General features: G+C 44.0%; 1 protein-coding gene and 1 long non-coding RNA gene across 8 annotated transcripts in view; one reads left to right on the forward strand and one right to left on the reverse strand.

Annotated features, from left to right (window-relative positions):
* Positions 1-1,325: 1,325 nt before the first annotated feature.
* On the reverse strand, positions 1,326-18,568 carry LOC128817098 (uncharacterized). Of its 7 annotated transcripts, XR_008440101.1 has the most exons (7): positions 18,258-18,568; positions 18,040-18,131; positions 12,883-12,987; positions 12,685-12,801; positions 11,707-11,910; positions 6,635-6,704; positions 1,326-4,124 (listed from the first exon to the last, which is right to left on the reverse strand). It is a non-coding gene; the product is annotated as an uncharacterized LOC128817098 (long non-coding RNA). The 7 variants fall into 7 exon arrangements; XR_008440103.1 differs by having other exon boundaries at positions 12,896-12,987; positions 18,040-18,568; XR_008440102.1 differs by having other exon boundaries at positions 12,892-12,987; positions 18,040-18,568.
* A 1,040-nt stretch (positions 18,569-19,608) lies between these two features.
* The window catches only part of TAOK1 (TAO kinase 1), a 61,149-nt gene continuing 53,516 nt past the window's right edge, over positions 19,609-27,241 (forward strand). The window contains exon 1 of the mRNA XM_053995794.1: positions 19,609-19,703. The gene's annotated coding sequence lies outside the window, so the exon portion shown is untranslated. The remainder of the gene's footprint in view (positions 19,704-27,241) is intronic.

A 27,241-nucleotide genomic window follows, 5' to 3' on the forward strand; every position in this document is an offset into this window, starting at 1 on the left:
CGCGGAAAGCGCGGAGCCTCAGCAGCAGCAGCAGCGCCCCGGATCGCTGCCGGGCCGAGCTGCAGCGCTCCCGCGGCAGCCGGAGCTCACCCGGCTCCAGGGCTCCACCCGCAGCCGCCCGGGCGGACCCGCCGCTCCCCGCGCGGAACCACCACCGGGCGTGCTCAGCACCCGGCCAGCCCGAGAAAGGTGGGCTCAACAAATGCACCTGTCCACCTCCGAGAGAAGCACCGGAGATTTAACTGATGCTTAAAAAAAATCAAAGGTTGATGGGGAAACCCGAGAGTGTAAGGAGCAGAACTCTTGAAACTTGACAGAATTTGCAACAGATTTCATACCATTTCAATCTCTGATTATCCCCACTTGAGCATGTTCGGGGCGGGGCGGGGGGGAGTGATGACAGCTAAATGACCTGAACTCCCGCCTCTGCTCCAGCCAGCCTCCACTGCAGGAGGGCAAGACATTCAACTGCTGTTCCCGGATTTCTCCAGACAGCACTGAGACAAAGAGTTTTGGTCGTATGGATCAGTGAGGAACTGAGGCAGGAGTTAATTAGGAATGTAGGAAAAGGGCAGAGAGAATGGGGAGACGCACGACTGACACAGGCTGGAGACAGAGGCAGAATCCTGCTCCAAGTTATTTGCTGCTCTGGTGTGATTAATTGCCTCCAAATAGTCCCAACAGTGTGCAGCAAACAGGGAGGAAAAGTGACAAAATAAAATGTGTTCATGTAATTAAAGACTGCTACAATTAATGTGTGTAATATAAATGGGCTCCACAGATAGTCCTGAAAATAGTATGGACTCACTTCTCAAGTCTTTTCCTTGCAGCTTAATGCTCTGTTCTATTTTTTCACTATTCTAATGAGCAAAATTAATAAAGTTCATGTGTCTAGAAAAGCCCTATCAGACTTTGGCACTGTATAAGAGCCCTTGTCTGGAGATTTTACAGTTCCCAAGCCTTATTTTAAGAGAACACAGTTGAAAGTTTATGCCTCAAACAGAGCTTCCCACTTCACCCTCCTTTTTACTACATAGGAGGTAAAGCTTTTCCTTACCAGAAATACCAACTTCAACATTAATACAGAGGGTTTTTTCAAGATTTGAGGTGCCTGAAATATCATAAGCTCTCTGCCAAATCATTCCTGCAGTTTACATTTCTTTCAGCGCAATGCAAAGCCATTTAAAACTGATGAAACTATTTAAGCAAGCAATGATGAACTTTGGGCTTTACCCAAACAATAACGGTCCTGGTCCTTTCAAACGCTGACTCATTCAGTGACCTCACAGTGCTTAGGAGACAAGTCTTAAAATGAGGAGTCGGGCTTTAATCACAGCTGACATTTTATTGGTGGCTTGGAAGAATTTATTTTTAATATAGGGAGCTGGTTTGAAGATTTAAACTTCAAAAGACTCTGAAGAAAGCAAACAATTATAGACAAATCATCTCCACACACACAGACCAGAAATCTGAATACAGAGGAAGGTGGGCTGTCTCTTTGTGAAAGACAAAGCAACTATGTCACTGCTTAGAAGTATCATGTTATCAGTATTATATTATCTAAAGCTTTCAAAAGAGAGAAAAAAAATCCAAAATAATACAGCCTGGGGCTCATCACCTGGCACATGAAGCACGGGCATCCCACACCCCAACATGGTGTGTCCACACACGGTGGGCCTGCCCCACTTCCACTGACTCCACGTTGCATCCCCAGGGATGCATTTTAAAGGTAAGAGCAGTTCCAGCAGGCAGTGCTGCCCGTGGCCACGCTGGGACACATCCCCTCCAGAAGCAGTAGTTTCTGTTAATCCCAGTGTTTGCCCATTGTTGCACCAGTTATAATGTGTATTAATATTCAACAGTTCTTCAGGATGTGTTTTCTGGAAAGGGAAGCTGGAGATTTCCGTGTCTGCTCATTTGCAGCAGTTTTTCTTCTTACTGCTCTTTGGCAAGCCAGCAAAGAGGCAATTTTCCTTGGAATTCCACACCCAGTGCCAAGTATTCCCACATCCAGGCACTAAGCTGGGCACAGCCAGTATAATTTCTAACTTGGTAATTTATTCAAAGCTCTGTTTTATGAAGCTTTGAAGTGGATGGCTTTGCTGAGAACCTGCCATTTGAAGCTGCAAAATTAAGGCAGCAAGGACTGAATCAACTGCTACAGGAATCATGAGAAAGTTTTCCTGGAGAGTCTGACCCGGGATGAGTTTTGTGTACATATTAAAATGCAGTTAAACTGAGAAGCTACTGAAGTTATTTTTTCAAGAACAAATTATTTCCTTTCAAAGGCAATCCTCTTTAAAACACTACATTTCGTTTCCATTAATTGTTTTAGAACAATTTAGAACAAGTTAGAAGTGAAATTAGAAAATTAATCCATGAAAAAAAATAAAATGCTTGCTTTGTAATATTTCATGTGTCTGTCTCCTGTTTAAAACTCAAAATTGGGAAACACCAAAATTACCATATTTATAGATATTGGGAAGGGCTCTTACACAAAGTATGTGTGGCATTTATTTACATTTTTTTTGCCACAGTGTTTTCATTTATAGCAGGGGTTCAGACTTGCAAAATTCTCCATATTCCAACACATCCAGCTTAACAAAACACTCCAGCAGACCTTTAGTTCCAAACACTGTTCAAAACCTTGCCACGTTTGGCTGCTGGCATCTAATGTGTTTCAGTACAAGGCAGTTGGGATTTACCAGTTGATATTCAAGTGTTGGAATCTCAGAATTAGCTCCCAGAAGCAATTTAGTCAAGATGGATGACAGGGTAGGAGTGCTGCTCACAGCCTGACCACAGCTATTCTCACAGAGCTGCTGCAGTTACATTCAGGTAAGGAGGAGCTTCTCCTTGACTCCATTTTTGTACTCTGCTGTGTACATTATTTATAGGTACAAAGCTGGTCTCTTTAAAGACTTCTCTCTCTAGAGGCAGCTGGATAGTAGGCATTGGGTTAGAGGTCTTAAAAAGCAGCAAAACCCAAAAAATTAAAAAAGGATTTAACCCCCTAGCTGAATTGGAAAAATTGTAAAAAATTCACGTTTTACTCATCTTTCCCATTCCTAACAATTTAAGTATTTCCACCTCAGCACATGCTGAATTATGATTTTTTTTTCTAAAAGCTTAGTTTCCAAATGTCATAAGCACACTATGCTAATCCTTCGTTCACTCTCCAGAAAATTAAGGCAGTCCAGCACCAAAAATAACTGTAGGGTATAGTTTTGTGAGGCAGCAAAACTGACGTAATGGCTGCTCCCAAAAGGGAAGGTCATCTCTCCCTGCCCTGCCCTCACAGCAACGCTGCTGCTTCTCAGAGCCCATTTGAGAAATTAAACTAAAAAAAAATCCTTCAGATGGAAAAGTGCACATTTTTATTCTGGTTAAGCTTCCTAAACTGTTTCACAGAGGAGCCAGACAAATATTAACACCCTGAAGAATGGGCTGTCACGACAGCAGCCCAGGAGTTGCCTTCCACAGCCAGCCTGGCTGCAGGGATGACCTTCTGGGAATTGGGCAGTGGGGACACAGCTGGGGTTGCAGCCACTTAAGCCATCTAATTTTATTTTGCTCATATTTGTGAGTCAATCCCCTTGAGTGGCCAAAGAAGGATGGCGTGACCATCCTTCCAAGTGTTTTGAGCAAGCTGTAACAGAATGGCTGTAACCAGTGGGACTTCTGGTGGGTACATCCATTGTTTAACAGGACTCAATCCAAGGATCATCCCTGCTGTAAAAACACTGAAGTGTTCACATGGGCATGAGTAACATCTGCTGCCCATATCTGCATGCAAAATTGTTTACTAGAGTGCAACAGTATAAACTGGAGGCAGCTTCTTGGACACATACAAGAAGCAGAATGGGAAGCAGGCTAGCAGGTTGGCCTCAGCCACAACTCTTATCATAACTTCTCTGTGATTTCAAAGAATCCTGGCATTCAGACAATTCTGGATCTTCTCCTGCTTCCTAGGATCATCACAGGGACCACAGAGAATTCCAGACAAACACCTACCAAGGTGCTCTTGCACAAGCTCCCCTGCTGTTAGAACCTGAGGCACAGGCAGTCCAGCCTGACTTACACAGGGAATTGTATAAGTCACTGCTTGCAGTGGACTTTGACCTCTGGAAGACAAATGAAAAAAAGCTCAATCCACAAATCCCAAGCATTTTTTTATCTTGTTATACAACACAACAGTCACAAGGCTTCTAGTTACATTTCATTCTCATTCCATTTGGACACCAAACAGTTATTTTGGAACAGGAAATTTAAAAAAAAATTAGTTTTTAAGTGTGGGTTGGGTATGTCTGCATTTGGTACACGGGGCTCCTCTGCTTGTGTTTGCACTCAGGATCTTCAACTTAACAATGCTCAGCACTGACAGAACACCAGATCTGGAGGGGTTATTGTTTGAGTTATTACTGTGACTGCTGCTTCATTATGTGACACAGGGCAATGATGGTTGACTACAAGATTGGGGATTGGGAAGAGCCCTTGTCTGAAGGAAATTTAAAAAGACTGGGACCATTCACCTCAGAGGGAGTGAATCAGAAAGAACACAGTGAAGGTATTGCAGAATGCATGGCTTAGAGATAGCAGCTGGAGAACTTTTGTTCACCTTATCTCAAAACATAGGAATGCAGGAACACGAAGGGGGAAAAAAAGGTAAATGAAAAGATAAGCAACCACCTTTTAATGTTTTGCATAAAATATATATCAGGATTCACTGATAAGCTACATTGTGAAGAGCAAAGTATTATTAGTTTTCCAATGAATGGGCATAATTCAGCTAAAAGTAAATATTTGACATCTAAAATAGAGATTTTGTTAGGATTACTATTCTTTGGAGCACAAGTGAGCTTATACCTCTTGGGATTTAAGAGGCTATTTCTGCCAGATATCCAGGGCCTGGGGAGCTCAAACAGAAGCAGGGTGAAGAACTTACTTTTGAAAACCCATCTCCTCTGAAGAACTCATGGACTGAATACATATGAGACAGCTGATGGCTCTAGTTGGGGAGGAAAACAGACTGACTGGCAGGGCAAGCAGTGGGCACTGTGCAGCAGATGCCTGTGAACATCCAGATTCCACAGAGGAGTTCCTGCATCCTCAGCTTACTGGATCTGTGTTCTATTTTATACAAATCAGGTATTTTTGTTACTAAGTGAGGACACTGCAGGAGTCAAAGGCTAACCCTTGCCTGTATTTAGCCCTACTTCCTTATCTTGGAATATGGTCCACAGTGCCACTCTCGTTCTCCCACACAGGTTTTGTACTTCACTGCTTGCCTACTCATGAGGACTCAATTCCAGGACAAAGGCTGTTGTTCACAGCAAAGGGTTTATGGAACAGCTATTATGGCATAGCTCCCCAGGTGGAGACACAGTTCATATAGGCAAAAGAACTCACTAAATCATCTCCTTAAAAGGCAAGCTACACCATCAGAATAAATCATCTCCACATCTTTGTTTTTTGCATGCCATTACTGCTGCAGGGTTAAGTCTGGGATTTTTACATTCCAACCTGCATAACTATTCTGGCAAAACTAGTAGTTTCTTGACAGGAAAGGCCAGATGCACCAGGAAACAAAATAAAACAACAACAACCACCACCAAACAAACAAAACACACCAATAAAAAAAGATATTGTCTTACTTTCTTAACTGCATTTTTTGTAGGTATTGAAAAGAATGAAGGAATGAGCCAAGAGCACTGGCTCTGTTAACAATGGGAAGGGGAACTGTGTCCAAAAGTCACCTCTGGGGTGGAGAAAAGCAATGGAACAGCAGTACACAGCAACCCTTACAATACAGTTTATTTACTACATGTATGAAACAAAAATATGATGTCCTAATGAAGCTGTACTGGAACCCAAGTAAAATCTAAAGACATATAACTGAACCAGAACTCTAGACATAAGACCCCCCCACTACTAATTCATTCATCAAGTCCAATTAATAATATTCACTCTTCATTATCATCTTTTCACTGCAATAGACCTCATGTCAGCCCCAGGAAAGGATATGAGTCAATCCTTGACTAAATGCCTCTGATTCACTAAGGAACCAACACATATAAAATCACTTAAGATTAAAAAATGCTAAGGTTTGCCTCGCTGATAATTTATCTAATGGCTGCTAAGATTGGGTTAATGGGAGAAGGATGAGAGAGAACAGCACTACATCGCTATGGAAACTAGAATTTTCAAAATAAACACCTTTGCAGAACTGAGGTTGCAGATCTAAAATATCTTGGTTTTGATGTCACCTCCCTTTACCATGAGATCCAGCCAGGCTGACCAGTCAGGCATAGGGAAAAAGCTTGCATGTGGTGACAGAAGATATCCCATGGCTGATGTTCCTTATTCCAGTGTAGGTATGGGCTCTGAATGGCAACTTCAGTGCTTGATGTGTTACCTGTACACTTTTGGGGGTCTTTCTGCCCCACAGCCTGTCTGGCCAGGCCAATGCAAAATTAATCCATACCACTTCAGATGGGAAGTGTTACCTTTATCCCTCTATACTGATAATCCTAAGTATTTGCAGTATTTATATATATATATATATACACATATATAAAGTGAACTATGACAACACAATGTTTACAGCTTTGTGAAGTTCAATTCCCTTACTCACACTAGGAAACTCCTTACTCTGGAAATGGCTCCACTGCAGTCACTGTTTAGGGTATCCAGTCCTTTGCTTCCTGTTAGTCACAAATGGAAAATACAGTTGGTAACTTCTCCACTTGTGCCTGGGCAAAGGGTTTCTCATTTTAGACACAAACATACCTCCACACCCCACCTACCTTATACCATCTCACTGATTGGTGCTGTAAACAAGTCAAGGCTCTAGAAATGCTGACTCACAGTGCTAAGACTATGGAAAATATTTAGAGCTGCAAAGAAGCAAAGCCCAGCAGGTTTCCTGCCCTTCCTCCTTATCTGCAAGCCCCTTGCCATGACAGGCTGTAATGAAGGACCTTGCTTCCTGAGAGGAGGCAAAGAGTAGGTACTTGCTTCCTAAAGATAGCCCAGATTCCTTTGAATTCTCAGTTGTTAGCTAGTAATCGCAGGCAGGGGAAAACAACCCCCAGTGCTTACAACCACAGGGCTACAGATGTTGAGAGATTAATGGTTCCTGGGTAGGCTTTCTTACCCAACGCAGCATTGCTCACTTCAGTGCACTTCCTGGGACAGAATCAAGTTCCTTTAAAACGCCTCAGTATCTGCCACAGAAGGTTGCTCCTTACCTATGGACTCTACTGAACCGGATTTATTACTGATTCCTGCCTTCAGCACAGCTGAGTCAGTGCAGACAGGCAAATCACTGTTTGCTTTGGGAGGGTTGGTACCGATCAGGACATGGGCAAGGAGCATGGGGTGCAAATTCTGTTTCCTTGTGGGCGTGCCAGCACAGGCAGGGAGAGGGACAGGGACCAGTGCTCACACTGAGCTGGGGGCTGTGGACAGAAGTGGAGAGAGTGGGGAGATTGGGGTTACCTCGACAGGAGCCAGTCTGGGTGCATTCTGCCTGTGTTAGCACACTGCTGCGCCCAAACTAATCACCTCTGGATCTTATCCAAACAACAAGCTGAGTGCCTACCACATCAACAGCCTGTTTTCCCCACTGGGAAATGACCTGTTGCAAAAGGCAGAGCATTTAAGGAAACAACAAAGTTTTATCCCCACACGATTCATGGGCCAAATAACTTTAGAAAGCCTAAGGAGCATGGAGCCTTTATGACCGGCTGGGGATGGGCAGGGTGCAGTGCTGCTGCCTCCTCCTCCTCCCATTACCTACGCAGCTCATTTGCACAGAAGCAGAGACTGATGAGCTACATTTACAAGCTGGGCAGGGCAGACCAAGGAACAGCTCTCACTGAAGGGAAGGAGCAGGCTGTGGTGAGAAATTGCAGTGCTCAGAAATGACTCTACCAACTGGTCATGATGATGGTATTGAGTTGATTTTACCGATAACCTGTTCTAACTGCAGTCTGCAATTAATGTGGCCTGTAGCATCTAAATGCACTAGAAGCACACAAGTAGGGATGCAGAGCTCCCTTTTCTATTGGCAACTGACTTCCAGCTGCACATCAAATGAAATTCTTAGCAAGCTGATCATGCGCATAATTCTCTCTATACTTGTCAATATGGAGATGTATTTGGCTGAAGTCTCCCTCTTGTGAGGCAACAGGAGCCATTTTAAATAGGTGGGGACAGAGGCTGGTCCTACAAGATTCACACTAGTTTAAGAGAACAGTAACTATAGTGCTTTTGCCCTAGTTATAGTGCTTACTCAAAGCAAACCTGAGGTCTTATCAGTCCTTCTGATAGTGACAGTGAAGGTGGCTCAGTGTGAAGATGGCCCTGTATGAAGAATAGATTGGATCATAAATGCAGAACAGCTGCTTAAGCAGGAACACCAGGAAAAGAAGCAAAGATGTTGCTGGGCAGAGAAAAGCACTGCAAGAGCACACACATAGCCTCCTTCCTCCAAAGGCACATGCGCACTGCTATCACTCAGTCACATTTCTCTCAAGCTTCCTGGTAGCAGCATCAGCAAGTGGATTCTGTCACATCTGACTGGCTAAGGACTCTGTCCTCATCTGACAGTAATGACCTGGCCTCGATTTTTCACATTTTTGTTGTCTCCTTCCCTTCTTTCAGCACTATGAAAGCACCAGGCATGAAACCTGCAGCACAAAGGAAATTCTCACTAGCACAGCCTGCTGCAGTACACTTACCTCAGCAGCACAGGAGCTGCAGGCATGGCAAACATCACATAACCTACATTAGATTCCCAAAACGTTCCAAATCAGGCACTTAACTTCCAGACTTGGCTGAGACTCATCTCCATGGCCAGACTTAGTATACACAACAGAGACTAAAACTCTGAGGATCATGGTGTGCAGCTTTGCTCCTTTGGTAAAATGTAATGCTCTACAAAAACAGACAGTTCGACCCCATAAAAACAGCCTATTTTTGGCCCAAGAACAAATACTGAAATCCCCCTAGAACTAAGGGCCATCCAGATTTCTCCACATGCAAATTGCACTGTAAAAGATCAGCTCTCTGGTTGAATGGCCACAGCAAAACACACTTGACATTGCCATGGCCTAGCCTCTGATCTGCCGCTGGCCAGAGGTGATGTCATGGGCTGTGTTCACTGTCTGGAAATGAGGAGCAAGAAATGCTGCATTGGCTGGCCAGCCCATCCAGTGACACATCCTGACATGGGCCACAGGGAGACAGGAACAGACTGATAACTCTCAAACATCATGGAAACAAAACTCCAGGGAGAAGTTGTCTGGGCATGAGCGCAGTAACTTGGCCAGCAGCAGTGGGTCCACCCACGCCTTTGACACTTTAGCCCATCTCTCCCTAGTCCCTTCCCATCCCTTATCATCTCTCTTTCCTCAAAGCTGTTCAGCTAAACTGCTGCTTTCCCCGCTTTGTTTACCCAGTTCTACCTGCACTGAACAGGAGCAAGAGTGCTCTCCCTTGATGTCACCACCACCTTTGAGAAAAAAGCTGACCTGCAAGCTATTTTTAGCCACATTGTAAAGTTGTGGAGCTATTTTGGTCACATCTCTCTATGAAAGCTGCAGGACGCTGACAGGCTCAATGATTGCCTAGGGCAACAGGGGCTTTAACTGGGAACAGGCACAGCTTGCGACTTTGCATTAAAGCTTCTGTGCCCTTCCCATGCCATAGGACTCTTTAGACCAAGATTTGATTTCCCTTCCTTTTAGAAAAGGGTAGCACACCTTCCTGAATTCTGCTGGATACCAGAGGCTCTGTAAGGCCTTTGCAGTGATGACCTCCAGCTTGTACTGTCTCCAGTTCTGCAGAAGGTACTATTTATTCTGTGGGCTCCCTCAGTCCCATTTGCCTCATTCCCTAGGAGGAGGCAGGTGCAATTATGAGATCACGAAAACACCGGATAAGATTTTATCAATCTTCCTTTGAATTAGACCTCTGTAAAAGATCAATAAACATTAGGCTAGTGCCTGCTGAGAAGTGGGGTGCACATAACTCCATGGAGGTAAGAGGAAGAACAGAAAGGAATCATTTGCATAGCAACATGTTGTTCTGAATACAGAGTAATGCCTGGGAGCTCTGGGGTATGTCCAGAGCATCGGGCAGAAGGTGCCTGGTCTAGACAGTTGTTTTCTCTGGAGTGCCCAAGGGTTGGCTGCCAAGTTTGCTGGGGCTCTGTAGCAAGTGCAAAACACGGGCAAAGTAGAAGTCAAAGGAACTGGATTTAACAGAATTAAGTCCAGAGATACAGAAGGAATCTTGAAGGATATGAGATATGAGGTAAATGAGAGGAGAGAGAAAAAAAAAACAAATCAAACTGAAACTGGTGTGTTTAGGACAGGGACAAATGAGTTAGATCTATAAAGAAGGAACAAGAGAGTAACTATACAAAAGTTTATGAACAGCTGTCATCCAACCCTCCCCAGAAAACTTGCCTTAGGACTACTGCTGTCTGCAGCTACAGAGCATGTTTTCCCAAGACACCTCAGCAGTGTTAACAATTCGGCACCTTCCCCTTTTGGAACAAGCCCCTCATGCAGCAAGAAGAATCAGAATTTCATCAAGTTAGATTTCAAAGTCTCTCTCCTATATTTTTTCCCCCAACTTTCCTCTAAAGGTGGTTTGTTAACAGTTCTTACACTAAAACCTACATCCTGCTTCTAAGGTGAGGCACTCCTTACTTCACTGATGCAACTTGCACCTGCTTTCATGAGTCAGCACAAGCCACATATCTTCTCTATAGCCAGATCAGTGCCTGCTAACAGGATGAACCATCCCAGGCAAACATTGGTGACCTGTTGCAAACAGATTTGATATGCAGACCATCACTGTACTTCACTGGCTATTTCAGCAGAAGGAGCTGGTTTAACTCATTTGGTCCCACACAAGCACTAATCTGTGTTATACACTTTGCAATCTTCATGCCAGGAAAATCAGCTATTAACTAATATCTTATGACATGTAAATTAAAACTAGCTTAATAAGAATTTAGCTTTTTAGTCAATAGGTGGAAATGCCATGGACAGAATAGTATTGTTTAATATGCTGTTATTTTAGCAGGACAGAATGGAACTGTCACAGTTCAGATCAGACACAGAGATGTGTCCAGCAGCAATATGTCAAGACCTGTTGGATCAAAAAGCTCAATGAAGTGTTTTGTGTTTCAGCTTCCCCCAGAGCTATGCACAAGACTAGCGACAAGCATTACACAGTGAAAACGTTTAGGTCAGATGAAGTAACAGCAACGTGTTGCATTATTTCTCTGATGAGCTTAAGCAGCCTTTCTTTGGGACACTGCACAAGCAGGAGAACAAACACAGCACAAGAGTGTCTGACAGAACAGGTAATCTGTCAGCTCCTGCATGGTGGATCCATGCTCCTGGTAACAGAACTTCACCAGTGCAGAGAGTAACTACTTCACCTTTCATCATCTCTATAGATTCTTAGTTTTCATCCATTATCACGCAATCTTACTGTGAGAGCATTACTGGCATCATCACTTGTCTCAACTGATTATTTAATGGAGATATCACCATCTCCACAATGCAGATATTTTTCTAGTAAATATCAAGAAATTGAATTATTTTTTCCAAAATATTCCTACACCTGTTCTATTTTCCGGTGTGGAAACACCAAACATACAGTAACAAATCACAAGCAGCTCACCCCATAGACGTAGACAGGGGTTGTCCACCAATTGTGTGGATCCCGGCAAACGCACACACCACGCTGGAGCTGACGACTGCAGTTGTTCCCAATCTCCTCTAGGGAGTGCAGTCGGAAAGGAAGAGACGGAACTGCAGTGCACATGCCAGCTGGGAATCAGTGACTCAGGATATTCAGTCATAAATGGTGTCTATCCATTTCCAGCTGAAGGCAGGGAGGAGCAATGAGGTTTGAGCTTGACCTAAGAGCAGAATTCTACTGGAACCCCAGGTATGATTTACTGTGTGAGAGAAAGGTCTGCCAAGATACTAAAAATCAAGATGTAAATCAAGCAATAGGACTTCAAATACTAGATCAATCATTTAAGCCAACATCCCCACAGCTGAATGCAGCATGGACAACACTTTTATGGAGCTTCCATCTCCTATGCTCTAGTACATCATGATGTGCATCCATCAGATCATTGAGCAAAGGTATGCCTAGTCTCCAAACATCATCCAGGCCTTGGTCTCTGCACAAAGAACATCAGAGACATTTTTAGAACTAGATGTATTTTGTGTGCACATGCACAGTTCTCAGTACTAGAAACTGGGCAGACCCATCAACTTATTTCTCCATGGATTTACCAAATAGCTAAGGAGATATAGCAGCTGTCTGATCTCTGTGGTAAAGAATCATGGATAAAAAGGCCTAAGGTAGCCTATTTTTTCCTTACAAATGATATGCATGCATTGATTCTGTGACCTGCTACACCTCCCTTAAAGAAGGACCAGAATGTAAAATATATCTACTCAGAAGAGGATTTTTGCCCTCTTCCCCTATCCCAAAATAATAACAATTCATGTTCCCAGACTCAGGATAAAAAACTGTTAAGAAATACAGAAGTCATACTACCATCTACCTAAGGCAAAGGGTAAGAGAAAAAACTCACCAGGTAAGAGTCTGGATAGAAAAAGCAGATCTGCAGGAGGGACATACCTACATTTAGACAGATGCCAGAGTTGATTCCAAGTACAGCAGCAGATGCAGTGAGTTCTGTGAAGTTACTGACACTCCGTGACAAAGCAGGTCTGTGGAACCACTGAGGAGCTGCAGCTTTGAGAAACCAAGAGACAGTAACTGTTGCTGCTTATCGACAAAACTTCCTGGCTGGCACAGACAACTTTTAACACTTACAGAAATTACCTACAGCAGAACAGGAGCAGACATTCACATGTCCTAAGGACAGCAACCAGACCAACAGCTAGGGATTTCACTTTCAGTTCCAGTAGCAGCAGATACCTGTGTACCAGAAGCCTCATTACTGACATAGGAAAAAAAAAGAACAAAAGTGTGTAGAAGCTGTGATAAATAAAAAGAAACCATCAGCTCTTTCTTGTCCTCGCAAATAGCAGAGCATCTCCTCTCTGACATGTCTCATTCATTCTTAAATTTTCCCACCAGCATTGGTTTCTGTTGCTGTCTTGAATAATACAGGTGGTTTTTTTAATAAAAGCAAGGAAAGGCACGCTTAGCACCAAGAGATCCTCAGAAATCTGTAAGAATATTCCTGGTGAGGGCATAATTGATTTCCAGGGAGATGTTTATGATGTATGCATTATCACAGTCTCAGAACTTCATTCCCCACCTATTTAGGATTCCCACACTGGATTACAACCTGCCTTCACATAAGAGATGTTGAAGCTTTCAATGAGGTCACGCCAGACTCTGACAAGCACTGATGGGTGAGTCATGCTGCAGTAGCCAGAGATACAAGCAATACATTTGTTAATCTGTATGCAGTCTAACTCTTTTTTTGGTCTAGAATCTTATTCAAGGGTGAAATACAATGTCTCAGAGATAGGCGACTGCAGAATTGCTGAAGAGCAAGGCCACAGTTTTACTGTGGTTTATGGATTGTAAGAATCAGTGCCTGGAAGCAAGTTAACAACAATGTAAAATGTTGTTTTAACTATAAAATCTATAAAACAGGAGATCAAGATCCAGATAGGGTCAACAGCAGAGCTGTTCCTTGCAGATCACTGGAAAAGCCATCATGCTAATATGGAATCTAGGAGTTCTTAGAAGAGTTTCATCAACTCTTGTCCAGCAGTTCCAGTCATCCTCTCCAGCCAACTCTCTTCCAGAGGCTACCTCCCTGTACCACGGTCAGCTGGTGTAAATACACATCCCTACACCTGCCAGTCTAGGACAAAGGCCAGCGTAGTCACAGCACTGTCAGGCTGGGGTCTGAGCTGAGATAGGCAGCACTAACCCAGCAGGGTCAGGCACAGAACACTCTCTTCTGCTGACTCAGCTATGAGGGAAAACCTGTGGAGAAGGATTAGATCAGACAACAGCAACTTCTTGAACCACCACAGCAAAATTCTCCATGGAAGCTTTGGAAATGTGGCAAAAAGGACACAGAAAACCACGGAACAAGTGATATATGGGGAATGAATGCATGATAGCAGAAAAAAGTTTCTTCATCTTGGCTTAACTACTGGACAGCCAGGAAAAAGAATAATAAAGGGAAGAGATAAAGTAAATCTAAAAGAAATCCTGCAGATGGAGAACAAAGAAATTACATGCTGCTGTATTTTCATTGCTATGAAGCTAAATTAAGCTTCCTAAGGCAAGCAGAGAAATAATTGGTTTAGATTTCTATTCAGAAGACAGCATGAGCAGCAAGTGCCAGTGGAACAACTAACAAAAGGTGTCTTCCTTCAGAGAAAGCAAGCCAGCAGATTGCATAACTGAAATGAGTTTCCTCCCAGTTTCACATTATTAGTCACCTTTCTCCCTTCTCTGCCAAAGGCCTCTTCTTACCCATCCATCCAAGGACCAGAGCCAAGGCCTTTCCTGTGCTGCTTCTTTCCATCAGTCACTCTTCAAGATCAAGGACTCCATAATACTGGTCCTTGTACCCACTGCAGGTATTCTGAACCAATGCCAGAGTAAAACCCCCTTCAGCCCTGCTTTTGGGAAAAAAATCTCAGACACCTGAACAGATTCTCCTTGTACTCAGCTGTCATGGCCTAAAAAAAACAGTTCTGAAATTCTGAAAAGATTTCAAAGGAAATGTATTGCAAAGACCCATTGAAGAGTCCTCACTAGGAGAAGACATGCTACCTAGAGTCCCTTGGAAACCTGTTTGACTCAGGTGGAAATAACCTACTGGCATTTATTTGTAATTGCCCAGCATGGCAGTGGTTGAGGAAGGAAAAGCTGTTGAGTCACACTGCAAGCCACTTTTCCACTTTTGTCTGGTTTCCCAGAGGGTAGAGGCAGGAGGCTGAGATTCTGTTTATGTCTCTGACACTCATTTCCCATATGACCTTGGCAAGTACTTCTTCTTGTGCCACCATTTCCCCATTTCTTAATAGCTAAAACCACTCAATTCATGGAACAATCATAAGTGCACAGCAAGGAGCATCTAATAAAAGGTAAGAGAAGAGTGAAGTATTATAATTGTTGTCATAGAATACAAAAGCAGTTGTGTAATAATGTCAGTATTGCTTCATTTTTGTCCTTACAACATGAACTGTCAGAGGGACACTGTCTGACACAGTATCTTCATCCCAGTGGATGTACCCAAGCATTTACATCACTGATACAAAACCAGATTGTTGTAATCTGGAAGACTCTACCTCGTTTATTTTGACCAGCCTTTCTCTAGAACATGTTTTTCCTGTATAACCTCACAACCATAATAATGGCCCAAACTGCACTATAGGAATGATGGCAGGTTTCATGTGCTAGTAAAATCAAAACAATTCCTCACTTGTGCATTGCACAACTACTCACTCACTAAAACACACAAGTGCTTATCTTCTCTGCAAGCAGAAAACAAGCTGAAAGTTACTTTCTAAGTTAGTATATCATACATACAAAGAGCACTTTTAAAAATCTCAATGGCATGAAATAATTAAATTGGCTAATTACATTCTGCTTGTATGACATCAAGTTTCCTAAGAAAAAGCACTGATAACTGGTGTTCACAGCTGCTACATAATTAATAACCAAATTTCTCTGCTTCAAGTTCTACGATTCTTCTAAAATTTACAATTGTTTGCTTAAAAATGGCCAGATTCAAGCAACATTTGGACTAAAGGCTGAGGAAGGCATGGCTGTAATTACAGCACCTGAAACTGTGCCCTAATCACACTCTTATCTTTCTTATCTACTGCAAGTATTTATAAAGCAATGATTACTGTACTAGGCCCCATCAGTGCTCTGAGTTAGTTCTGAACCAGCACTTTCATATTGCCGTAAGAAGTTTACACTGCTTGAACTGGTGTCATTCTGCTGACACATAAAGCCAAGCTTCTCATCACTTAAAGTCATTAAAAAAAATAAACTATGACACCTCTACAGGAGCAGGGGTGTTAACCCCAATGTCCTGGCCAAACTCCCTGCTTGAGTAATCACAATGTCCCTTGAATAAATTCTTGCCACAGTTTCCGTTGGACTTAGTATTGTTCTCTACTTCCTCTCCTACAATATCATGGAGAACTGGTGCATGCTCCTAAAGGTCCTGTCCATGTTGGAATGTTGTATGGGTCTACTCCAGGGCCAGCTCTGCAGCAGCACATTGGGAGCAATGTGTTGAAACCAGTTCTGCCTGTCAGCTGAACCGCTAGGCAATTTGTAATATTTATTTATTGATGTTCTGGCACCTCCTTCAGACGGAATTAACTTTGGGTATAGCTATCTGACAGACACACTGGTGCAAATCCCAGATGCAGACATATATAAACCTGTTTAGTTCTTTTCTTAAGTGGACTAAATTTGCATCAGGAAATTAGCAAATGAAGCTGAACTAACTTTCTAGATGCTTACTATAGTCTTTTGAGAAGGTAGCAAGAACATGCCTAATGCAATGGACTAGGAAAGTTAAATGTGCTGTTTAGTTCAGCTGGCAACAATAAACATTATTTTCATAGTGGCTGTTCCTTCAGCATTTCAGTGAACTTTTTCCAAACAGTCTGTTCACAGACTATACTGTATATTTTTGAAGCAGTCACTGAATACATATCAAATGCAGATCTAGCATTTCAAGTAAAATGCTTGATAGTTAAGGGCAAAGCATTATTCACATTTTTCCGCAGCTACTATTAAGAGACTCTAAGGATTTTTACCTAGACCTCTCATTATCTTTCACGTGTGCAACACTAAGAGCTGAGGCCCAGACTCTCTGCTGGCATTTGCTGGGTTAGCTCCATGGACCTCGCTAGCTCTCATAATTCATGAACTTTACAGGCAATTTGTCTGTAGGAAGAAGTACAAGATCAAGATTCAGAAGAACCTGATTCTTAATTCCACCTTTTGACCCCGTGGGCAGATCACTATCTCTTACTGCTCCATTTTGTTCTCCCATCTCCAAAAGCAAACGATACCCACTAATTTGACAAAACAAGTACAAAACCAAATTAGTATCAATAGGCCAATGCTGAGCAGATTCACATTAAACACCATTCTTCCAACATTTGAAAACACAAATGTTTACCTTTCAAACATGCCCTTAATTTCCCCAGAAGCGTGTCTCCCATATTAATTCAGAAGACAGAATCTGTAGTTTCAGAAAGCGGATGGTTTTATTTTTGTGTCATTACAAAAATGCCTTTTAACTTGTCAAATGATACACTACAAATATCTTTGGCAGATGAATGAAACCAAGTTTCCTGTCAAAGCTGCCAACTTCAAGGTTGAGATCATCAGATAAACCTTTAGTTTGCCTCTCCCAATACCCACAACAACATATGTTTGAAGTGATCCACATTTGTCTCACCTTTCCTATAGGGATTTGAAAAGGCGAGGTATCAGACAGCTTTGGGAAAAGTTCACAAAACTCTACCTGTGGTCCACAACTGTTATGGCCAACAACATTCCACAGGTGTCCCCCCATCCCAGATTAAACTCCCCAGTAGCTCTGCCTGTCTAAAGGTAAACGCAAAATTCACCTAAACTGTATCCAGGATCACCTCAACACCTGCTGGATACAAAGCTTTCTGTTAGATTAAGTAGAAAATAGGAAGGAAGTTTGTTTCATCCATTTTATTTCAGCAGTAGCAGTAATACTGGATTTACAGAGTTGTATTATTTCACACTGGGGACATCTCAAAATTGAGTATTTGCAGGGTACTTTGTAACAGAGCGCACTGTGCCTGCAGTGTAATTCTGAAGTCAAAAGCGGAAGCCATCCCTACAAACACACCTTTGACAAACTTTGTGTCTTATGTAACTGTTTCTATTAATTTATTATCAGGATGTCAGTACAAATTGTTATTTTGATGATTCCTTGCCCCCATACTTCTGAAAGGGAAAGCAATGATAAACACAAGGGAGACTGACCTCAGTGATTTCCTCTGTTCAGACCCGAGCACAATGCGCTCAAACACCATGACAAGGAGAAGTGGACTGTTTAGAATTCCTCCAGCTGTAACCTATAGTAAAAACAAATAAACAAATACGTGACTACAAGATGCGATAATTAATCCCTGCATGAAGCCAACTGTTATCTCTGCTTCATAGATGGAGATACCAAAGCACACAAAGGCTCAACAACCTACCAAGTTCAACACCCACCACTGAGAGCCAAGAGTACAGTTTAGGAGACCATGTGCTCAGCCCATGAGATTTTTTTTTCCCCTCTTCTGGCCACAACCCAGATACAGCTTGGCCAAGGGCAGGCTGAAATACACCCATTTGGTGAGGGCAGCTGCACTAGAGCAGTCAGCTACCGCCTCCTGGGATTGTCACCGCCTGTAGATGAGCTGCTCCTGGCCAGAGAGGCAGCTCCACTTGGCTCCATGTCCTCACCACAGACAGCTTACCCCAAACCTACTGTCCTCTGCCACACCGCCCCCAAAAAGTTTCCACCTCTCCCCTACAACTCTTCTTTCCACACATGTCCAGGCCCCACGTACCCCATTGCTGAGCCCCTCATCTCTCTGCCCCCCCACACCTTTCCTCAGTTTCCTCATTCTCCCTCAGGCCTGCTGCCCCTCAAAATGCTGTCTGAGCTCAAACGGCCTCAGCAGCAGCCCACCACCATCTTCTCCCTCAGGCCCCTCTCCCCACTCAGTGTCCCCACATGGGGCTTCCACAAACCCTCTTTCCCAAACTCCCCTCAGCACCCCCACATGCCAGCTCTCTCCTGTTCTCCTATCCCTCAACAACTCCTCACGCCAAACCCCTCACAGCTGGTTACTCGCTCCTCACACCAATGAGCCCCCCCAGGAGCCCCTCACACCAAGAGCTCCTCCTCACACAACCCTTCACAGCTGGCTCTCCTCACAAGAGCCCACCAGACCAACGCCCTCTCCCCACAGAGACCCTCACACCAACATCCCCTCCGCGGAGAGACCCTCACACCCAGGACCCCTCGGCCCGCCGCCCGCTCCTCACGCAGCCCCGCCTGCCCCACAGCTGCCCCTCCGCCGCCCCGCCCCTGCTCCCCCCGCCGCCCCCAGCCCCTCCCGCCGGCCGCGGCGGTGGGGGGGGGAGGGAGAGGGCGGCGAAGTCTCGCGAGAGGGGCGGGCGGGGGCCGCTGGCTGCGGGCAGCGCGGAGCGGCGGCGGCGGCGCAGCCGGAGCCCGGGCGGCGCTGAGGGGAGGTGGCGGCGGGGCGGCGGCAGCGATCGCGGCCCGGCACACGGACCCGCTCCGCCGCGGCGGCACGGCCGGCGCCGCCCGCCCTCCCGCACGCCGCGCCTTCGCGGCGCGGCCTGGCCGCGGCTCGGCGAGCGGGGCCCAGGCAGCGGCGGCGGCGGTGGTAGCGGCGGTGGCGGCGGCTGAGCGCTCCGCCGCGCCCGCCCTGCCATCTTAGGTGCCGTGCCCCGCCGCCTTTGTGCCCGCCGCGCCCGGGCACCCGCGGGGGCCGGGCCCGACGCCCCTCCGGGGGCGCCTCCCCCCGCGGGGCCGCCGCCCCTTGCCCCGCTCCTCCTCCTCCTTCTTCTCCTCCTCCTCCTCCTCCGCGGGGGGCCGACCGGCGCTCCCAGCCCGGCTGCGGCGGAGGGTAAGGCAGGCAGCGCGGCGGGGGGCTCGGCCGGGGCGGCCCCGGGAGGGTGCGGGAGGAGGTGGGTGGTGGGGGCGGCCCGGTGGGGCCGGCGCCTCCCCCGCCGCGCTCTGCGGCAGTGCCGCAGGGTCGGGGCCGCCGCCGCCGAGCACCGGTGGGGGAGCGGGCGGCGAAATGGCGCTTCCCGCGGAGGGGCGGCCGCGGGCGGAGGGGTGTTCCCCGCTGTCAGGGGCCGCCGGAGGCCCAGGGCTGGGGCCGGGGCCGGCCCCGCGGCCAGGCGTGCCCAGCGCCGCGGCCCTTTTTGTCTGCGGCTCCCCCGGCGGCTCCGCCGGTCGAGCCCCGACCTCAGAGGGGGTTTGGGGTCCCTCGGAGACGCACGAGGATTTATGCCCTTTTATTTTTTTTCACCTTTTTTTTTTTTTTTTTTTTTTTTCTTCTCTCTCCTCCATGCCCCTCGCTCCTCCCCAAGCGGTGAGTTTTCAGTGTATATACCATTTTGTTCGGTGCTGGTGTGGGATTTGGCTGAAAGTGACCTATTTTAAAGACCCTTTTATTGCTCCCCCCTCAGCAATGCATGTGGCGGCCGATTCCGTTACCCAAATAGCGTTTCCCAACCATTTTAATTTGTCAGATTAAAACATCTTATGGAGGCTGGATTTCTGTAACCCGCGTGTGGGTATGTCGTTAGAAATATCTCTCACCCTGCTTTGCTGCAAGCATCTTTGGAGCATCAGAGTTGACCTTTGTCACTGTGAAAGCAGAAATAAATACCAAGGCGATACCTGGGAGATGCAGTTGTACCATTGTGTTGGGCGCGGTACAAGAAATGGGGTGGGGGGGAGAGAACCAGAGATTAAAATGGTTCTTGTCAAATGTAGATCTTCACATGCCTTCGGAAAAAAAATATGACAGATCAGTAACAGCCCTGAGGACTTCTAATATATTTTCTTAGAAAAACGTTTCGTGTTTATCGTGCTTGTCTCTGCTGCTTATCATGGTACGGAGTATTTCATTAGGTGGCATTTTAGTGGCTCTGTTGGTTAAATAGCAGTTGCATTAACTAGTTGAACAAATTGTGTCCTTCACCTTTGACTATTGCATTTTGAGAGCCGTTACAGCAGTGTGCCCATGCATGCCAAGGGCGGATTAATAAGATGTTACCTAAAGGTTTGGATGTTATTGATTCCTTACTATTAATGCTATTTATAGTGCGTTTGACATGGCTCTTGTTTTATGTATTTGGATAAAGGTTATCAGCTTGGAATGCTTCAGATGAGACGTTTCAAAAATACCACCCCAAATATATATATACATATAAATTTGAACAATATAGTTCAGATCCTTAGTGTCTGAAAAACAGCTTTAGGAAATAGCACATAATATTGAAAACCGTGGAAAACAGATACATTTTGACACTAGGGAATGTTTGTTTTCATATTTTAGGATTACAGAATAACAGCTCCTGTTGAAATAAATACAGGTTTTGGTATGCTTTTCTTGAGCCTTTATTTTCCTTGCCTTTGTGCCTCCTCATAGTTAGTGTGCCATAGTTTCTGCTGCTTGTGTGCAAGGGCAAACCTAATCAACGATTGGCTTGAGCCTTCATATTAGATTCTCCACAACATTGGCCTAGTTCTGACTGGTATGTTTGCCATTTTTAGGACTCCTCTTCCTTTTATCCACAGGCTGAAATACATGGATAAACTTGAACCTCAGTTTGTCCTTTGAACTTGAGAGAATGTTTTTCTCCTCTGTTAACAATATCTCAGTGAAGAGAAGGTGGTTCTGATAGAACAGCCCAACTTTAAGTTTAATCCTGCTGAAATACAACTGCCTGAAGAGAAAACTCTTTGGATAGTTGGATATTACTTTTCTTTTTAAGTAGACTGAATTAAATGTTGCCTGTACAGGACCAGATATTGGCACTAAAATTATGTACAGATAAGGTGGCTTAGGCCTCAAATTAGACTATTTGAAAAAGTTATCTATGTTCTGCTGTTAAATTCTGGTGTAAGCTAAACTGAAGAACTTTAAATATTTACTTCCAGCTAAATAACATTTCCAATTGTGCAGTTTCCATTTCCAGCTCTATTCACCAGTTTTTGTCTCCAGAATAACATGTTTTTAATGAGTAGTAGGTCAGTCTCAGGTTTTATGTTTGGTGAGATTCATCAGAAGAGAAGCAAATATCCCACTAATAATTACATCTTCAGATGTATCCTAATAGTGGATTTCCTGTAATGAGGTTGTTTTGTAGAGAACAATAGATATGGCAGCAATTTCAGAGATTTGTTTTAAAGATGTTGTAGGTAGCTGACTCTGCAGTAGTGAGTTCCACTTCAACACAACCCTTACATACTCAACAGAACTTTAGGTGGTTTCCAGGTACTTGGTTTTCAGGTGTAATTTCCTTTCTAGCAAAGACAGACTGGATATACTGCTGCTGTTGTCTCTCATGTCTGTCACTTCTGCAAGGATATACTTCTGAGCTAACTTAGTAGTGAATAAGGTCATTTGCAAAATATGCCTCTTAGAAGTTTTTTTAAGAGTATAGGTATTTTGTCAAGTGAGAAGATAATTAGGGTTGATCTGTCTCTCTTTGTGATCCAGAAGTGGTGAGGAAGCTATGGTAAATACCACTTGTCTTATTCCATTCTCAGTGTGTTTTGGAGAACACTCCCATAATCACTAAGATCCTATCTTAGAAGCATTTTCTGTTGTGTTCCTGTTCATATTAAAATGATGTAAACAACATACTGTTAGGTTAAAGTGCATACTAGAAATTATAAAAATCTTTGGTGTTACCAGGGCTGAGCCACGCTCTTGTCTTCTGAATGGCAGTGGTGCTGGGTGGCCATTACCTTTTTCCTGTTCAAGTATGCTGTGTAGTGTCAAAGATTTTACTTTTATTTCCTTTTGTGAACCTCGACAAAGGGGAGAGCTGAACTTCAACCCTGGACTGGAGTCATGTCTGAACTGGGAAGTTTCCTGATCTGACAGCAAGGTTTCAGTCCTGTCCTCTCCTGCTTAACCATGCTTGGGACAAGCTTGCCCGTAACAGCACAGAGCAGGATGATTTAATACTCTCTGAGACCCACATCTGTCTTCTCTTCTATAATATTGAGTGTGTACTACTCTTCTCCACAAAGTGCTCATTCTGGATGGACACAGTGCAGGATGAAACCTGGTATGTGCGGCCTGGTGCTCTCTGGCAAGTTCCCCTTGTGCTGGAAGTTGACTGAGGTGTCCTCCACCTGCTTCTCCATGTGTCATTTCATTGGCTGTGGTCTTCGATCCTGCAGCAGCAGAAAGCTAACCTAAGGAAAAATACAGTTTTGTGTCAGTTTGGTGATCTGAAATGGCTCAGTGCACAGTGAGGTGAGGTTAGAGACACCCCCGGGGAGTGGGCTGCACCACCACAGCCAGCAATGATGTTTAAAGACAGAGGTGGCTGGTGGTACTTTTTGTTAAACTTGTAGTGGTTGGGTTTCAGGATTCTTTGTTTTTATTGTCCTTTAACATGCTGAAGCATTGCTGATTATACATTGATTTCTCTGTGGAGAAGAGACTGAAAAAAATTCAATGGACAAAGGGCCAGAAAATCACTAATCCCCTCATGTGGTGTTTCAGAGGGGGAGTCCTTCCTGTGAAAAAATTTAAAATATAAAAACCATGAAATCAGAGGTGAAATGCAAAGTGTCTGAGGGGAAGAAGTGTGCAGAAAATAGTAGGAAAAGATAGAGAGCTGTTTAAAAGCAGAGTTGGCTTTTACACACTATTCCTTCCTCTTTGCCTAAGTGCTCATTTACAGTACAGAACATGGAGGAGGGAATACTTTCTGAAGGCCCTTAGAAACACAATGGACATTAGCCAGCACAGTGGGGGCTCCAAACATGGTTTTTAAAGCAATTTTAGAACAAATACTTTGTGATCACTGGAATTAGAGTATTTTTTTTTAATTGTGAAAGGGAAGCCATTAGGAACTTCTAATACTTGATGAGAAGTCAGTGCGTTATTACACTTGATTTTTTTTTTTCACATTCTGCTAAATCTTTGTTTTTTTGCCAGAAGAAAAGGCAAGGTAGCCACTGTAAACAAAACATGAAATTGCCAAAGCAGCAATAAGTTTTGTCTAAATAGAGAAGTTTCTCCAGTTTAATCAGAGCTTGCTGAGGACAGATCTACAGCATTAGTTGCACACCTATAGCTTGGAGGTGAGGTTTTCTTTCTCTTAGGGGTTGGTGAGGACAGTCCAACATGAGTTAGAGTGATGATGGCTTCTTCATACAACTGGACAGTAGCTCGTAGTTTTGCCTGCTGTATTGCTTGGCTGGAAAGAGTTTTGATTTTTCTTTAGGGGTCAGGATGGGGTGACAGCACGAGATTTACATATTGAGTATTGTCCTTAGGATGGAAAAGGCTTGAAATGTTTTGTTTGGGGGAAAAGTTAGATCTTGAGGAAAAAAAGTAAAAGTCGCAGAACTCTAAAGCTGGCAGGCTCTTCAATTTTCTGTGCTTGTGATCTTCCACTGACCCTTATTACACTCCTGGCTACGGCCATACAAATATTTTCTTTAGAGTGAGATGTAATATTATAAAAACAGTTTTCTCCTACACTCATTGAGTTCAGCATGTTTATAGGGCAGCCTCCTATCAGAATGTGGGGGAACAGTGCTTGTGAGTTTTGTTGGAAGTTTTTATTGCATGTCAGCTTTATCAATCCATATTTGAAAGGAAAATTTTTGATATTTACTGTTAATCTCAGAGATTTTTGCTATAGCTTTAGACTGAAAGCCAATATGTATTACATTTGTTTTCTTAAAATGTGAATAAAGTTGCTTTCAGCCTTTCACTTTGTTCACCTAAACTTTCAAACTTTTTACTTCCCTTTAGCCTTCTGCCATTAGTTGAGCACTGCTAGACACAGATTTTGAGGATCAGTCCTTCCCTTTGCATTGCTGGTTCATCTTCAGTTCACTCTGGTCTGGCTGATTTGTAATGTCTAGAAAGCTTTGGTTCCAGGAGCATGGGAAAGAGGAATATGCAAGTGCAAGTATGTTGAAAGTGTAGGGACCATTTCTTGTAACACTTTTGGCTTGCTCCCCATCCATGTGTTCAGCCTGTTTTCAAGCACCCAGCAATCCTTCCTCTTCCCTGACATTCCACTGCTCAAGGGCAGTAACAGACCCATGAGCCCAAGCCCAGAGAAATGTTGTACTGAGATTTCTTGGAAAGAATCCCATGTGCTATTGCACATGTTTGTTATTTTTGCCTCCTTCTCCATTCTTAATATGCAATTCTCATTTCCCACCTCAGTCCCCTTTTAATTGGTGACCGTCCCTCCCTCCCCAGCCGAGATGAGAGGAGAGGTTATTTTTGCTAGTGCTGTTTCTCAAATAGGCCACGGGTATCCAGTAAGTAGTGCAGTAACTTTCTCCATCAGTTATTAGGATTTCTCAAGCTGTATCCTGGTGGCAGTGCAACATGTTTCTCCTTTAGTTCTGGCTTGCAGTTGTCACTAACATTAACCCCTCCCAGTTCCCACTTCCTTGTAACCCAATCTGAATAAAGATCATGGGATTTGAATGTGCCTTGCTTTGCTGCTGCTGCTCTGGATGTTTGGGTTGTCTCTGTGCTCTTTGTAAACTGTGTGCTGTGATCTTCTTTTTGGCTTTGCCTGTTTCAAGGAGCAATTGACAGTTGTTAAAATCAGTTCTGGGCCAGCTGTGATTTGATGCGATTAAACTGTGTTAAATGTGTTCCAGAACTGTTTCCTGGCCTAGATAGCAAACTAGTTAAACCTTGGGTTTGGAATCTATTTTGGTATGATTCCGCCCTGTACCCCTAGGTAAGCTGTGTCCCTCTTTGAGGGTCAAACAGAACACAGGGTCTGTGCACAGCACATGATCTTCTGCCTTTAATCCATCACTCTCCTATGTCTCCTTGGGTTTTTTAAATTAGTCTTTGCATATCAAAGTCTTGTCTTGAGAATTATGTGCTGGACTGACTGCAGTAGTGTGGTTTTTGCCACCCATAAAGACTAAGGTGCAGCGATCTGATTTTCGCTGGCATCAGCTGAGCTGGTACAAACCCCCCTTTATACTTGCTTGGAACGTCCGGGTATGCAGCCAGGCTCTTAGATTGGGGTTTTTATGAAGGCTTGCAACTTCAGTTAAAAAAGAGGGTAACCTTGGCCTTGACAAAAATTCCTGCTGTCTCCTAGAAGTTCGTGTCAGAGTTGGGAAGGAAATAATGATACATTTCAGAGGCACTGCCTTGCAAAGAATGCCAAGCTCCATTTTTATTATGGGTTAATTGCCATATAGGCAAACCCTGAACTCTTACCTGTGTTTTTGGCTTAATTTTCCCTCTTCCCTTTCCACACAAACCCCCCTCTAACACGTGCTTTGAAGTGTTTAAAACTAGGTTAGTCTCTGGCTGGAGGTGTGTGGTAGAACCTCCTTTTAATTCTTGCTGGGACCTGCCCGTTTTGCAGCAAGAATGCAGGCGAACCCATCTGAATGCTGATCATCTGTCCTTTGTAAGTGATGGAAGGTTATTTTTCCCTTCATTTGACACAATACATGGGCAAGGAAATCCTAGAGCATCTCCATTCTAGAAGCCACCTTGAGTGGCTGGATCTGTACAAGCTGGAGTGCTCATGGAGGTGGGAGAAGAGGGCTTAGTGAGGATGCTGGGGCTGAATTTAGGTGATTGCATGACAGTCACTGGAGATATTTCCTTCTCCTGTTCTCAGAAGATGTTGCTGTCAGCTGCTAGCTCAGTAGTTGACCACATTCTTAGCAGATCAACCTACACATATGTCCTGAACTGACCAGAGAATTCAACATTTCTATTGCTGATTGGAAGGACAGAGCACAGGGAGCCAAACACTAAGATAATCTGTACTTAAGAAGACGTCTGAATACATGGACTTTTATCCAAAATAAAATGTTATGGAAGAAGGAAGTCTTCATCCTTACCTTTGCTTTGATTTCATTACAATACTGATGATGTAAATTTATTTGCAAAAACAAGACTGGGCAAAAGATTTGTTCCTGATTTGACAATAACATGCAGAGTGCTTTGAATACTAGACTAACGTGAAAATAGTTTACTTATAAAGTACATGATTTACCTTCACTAGCTCATAATTAGTCACAAAAACATAAAGAACATTTAAAGAATTATTTGCTAGTTTATTGAATAAAAATTTGACATGGAATTTTTGATGCCCAGTTATAAAAAATATTTTTGAAAAGCCCCTAAATTTTCCCAAATATTTTAGTGCTTTTTCTTGAATGAACCCTTATGTGTTGAAAATACGAATTAGGACATTATTTTAAGTCTCTTATGTTTTTCTCTGTTGTTGGAATTGGTAATTGTGGACCACTGTGCAGGTGGGCCATCACATTGGGCTCTGGAGTTTCTCCAGAGTGGCTGGTCCAGCACCAGGGTGTGTGATCCTCATTTGAATAGTCTTCCCATTGCTGTGGGGATCTCTGGAACTGAAAATTAATTACTCTAGTGACTATAAA

This window comes from Vidua macroura, chromosome 20, assembly GCF_024509145.1.
Source record: "Vidua macroura isolate BioBank_ID:100142 chromosome 20, ASM2450914v1, whole genome shotgun sequence".
In the NCBI taxonomy this organism is placed as follows: domain Eukaryota; kingdom Metazoa; phylum Chordata; class Aves; order Passeriformes; family Viduidae; genus Vidua; species Vidua macroura.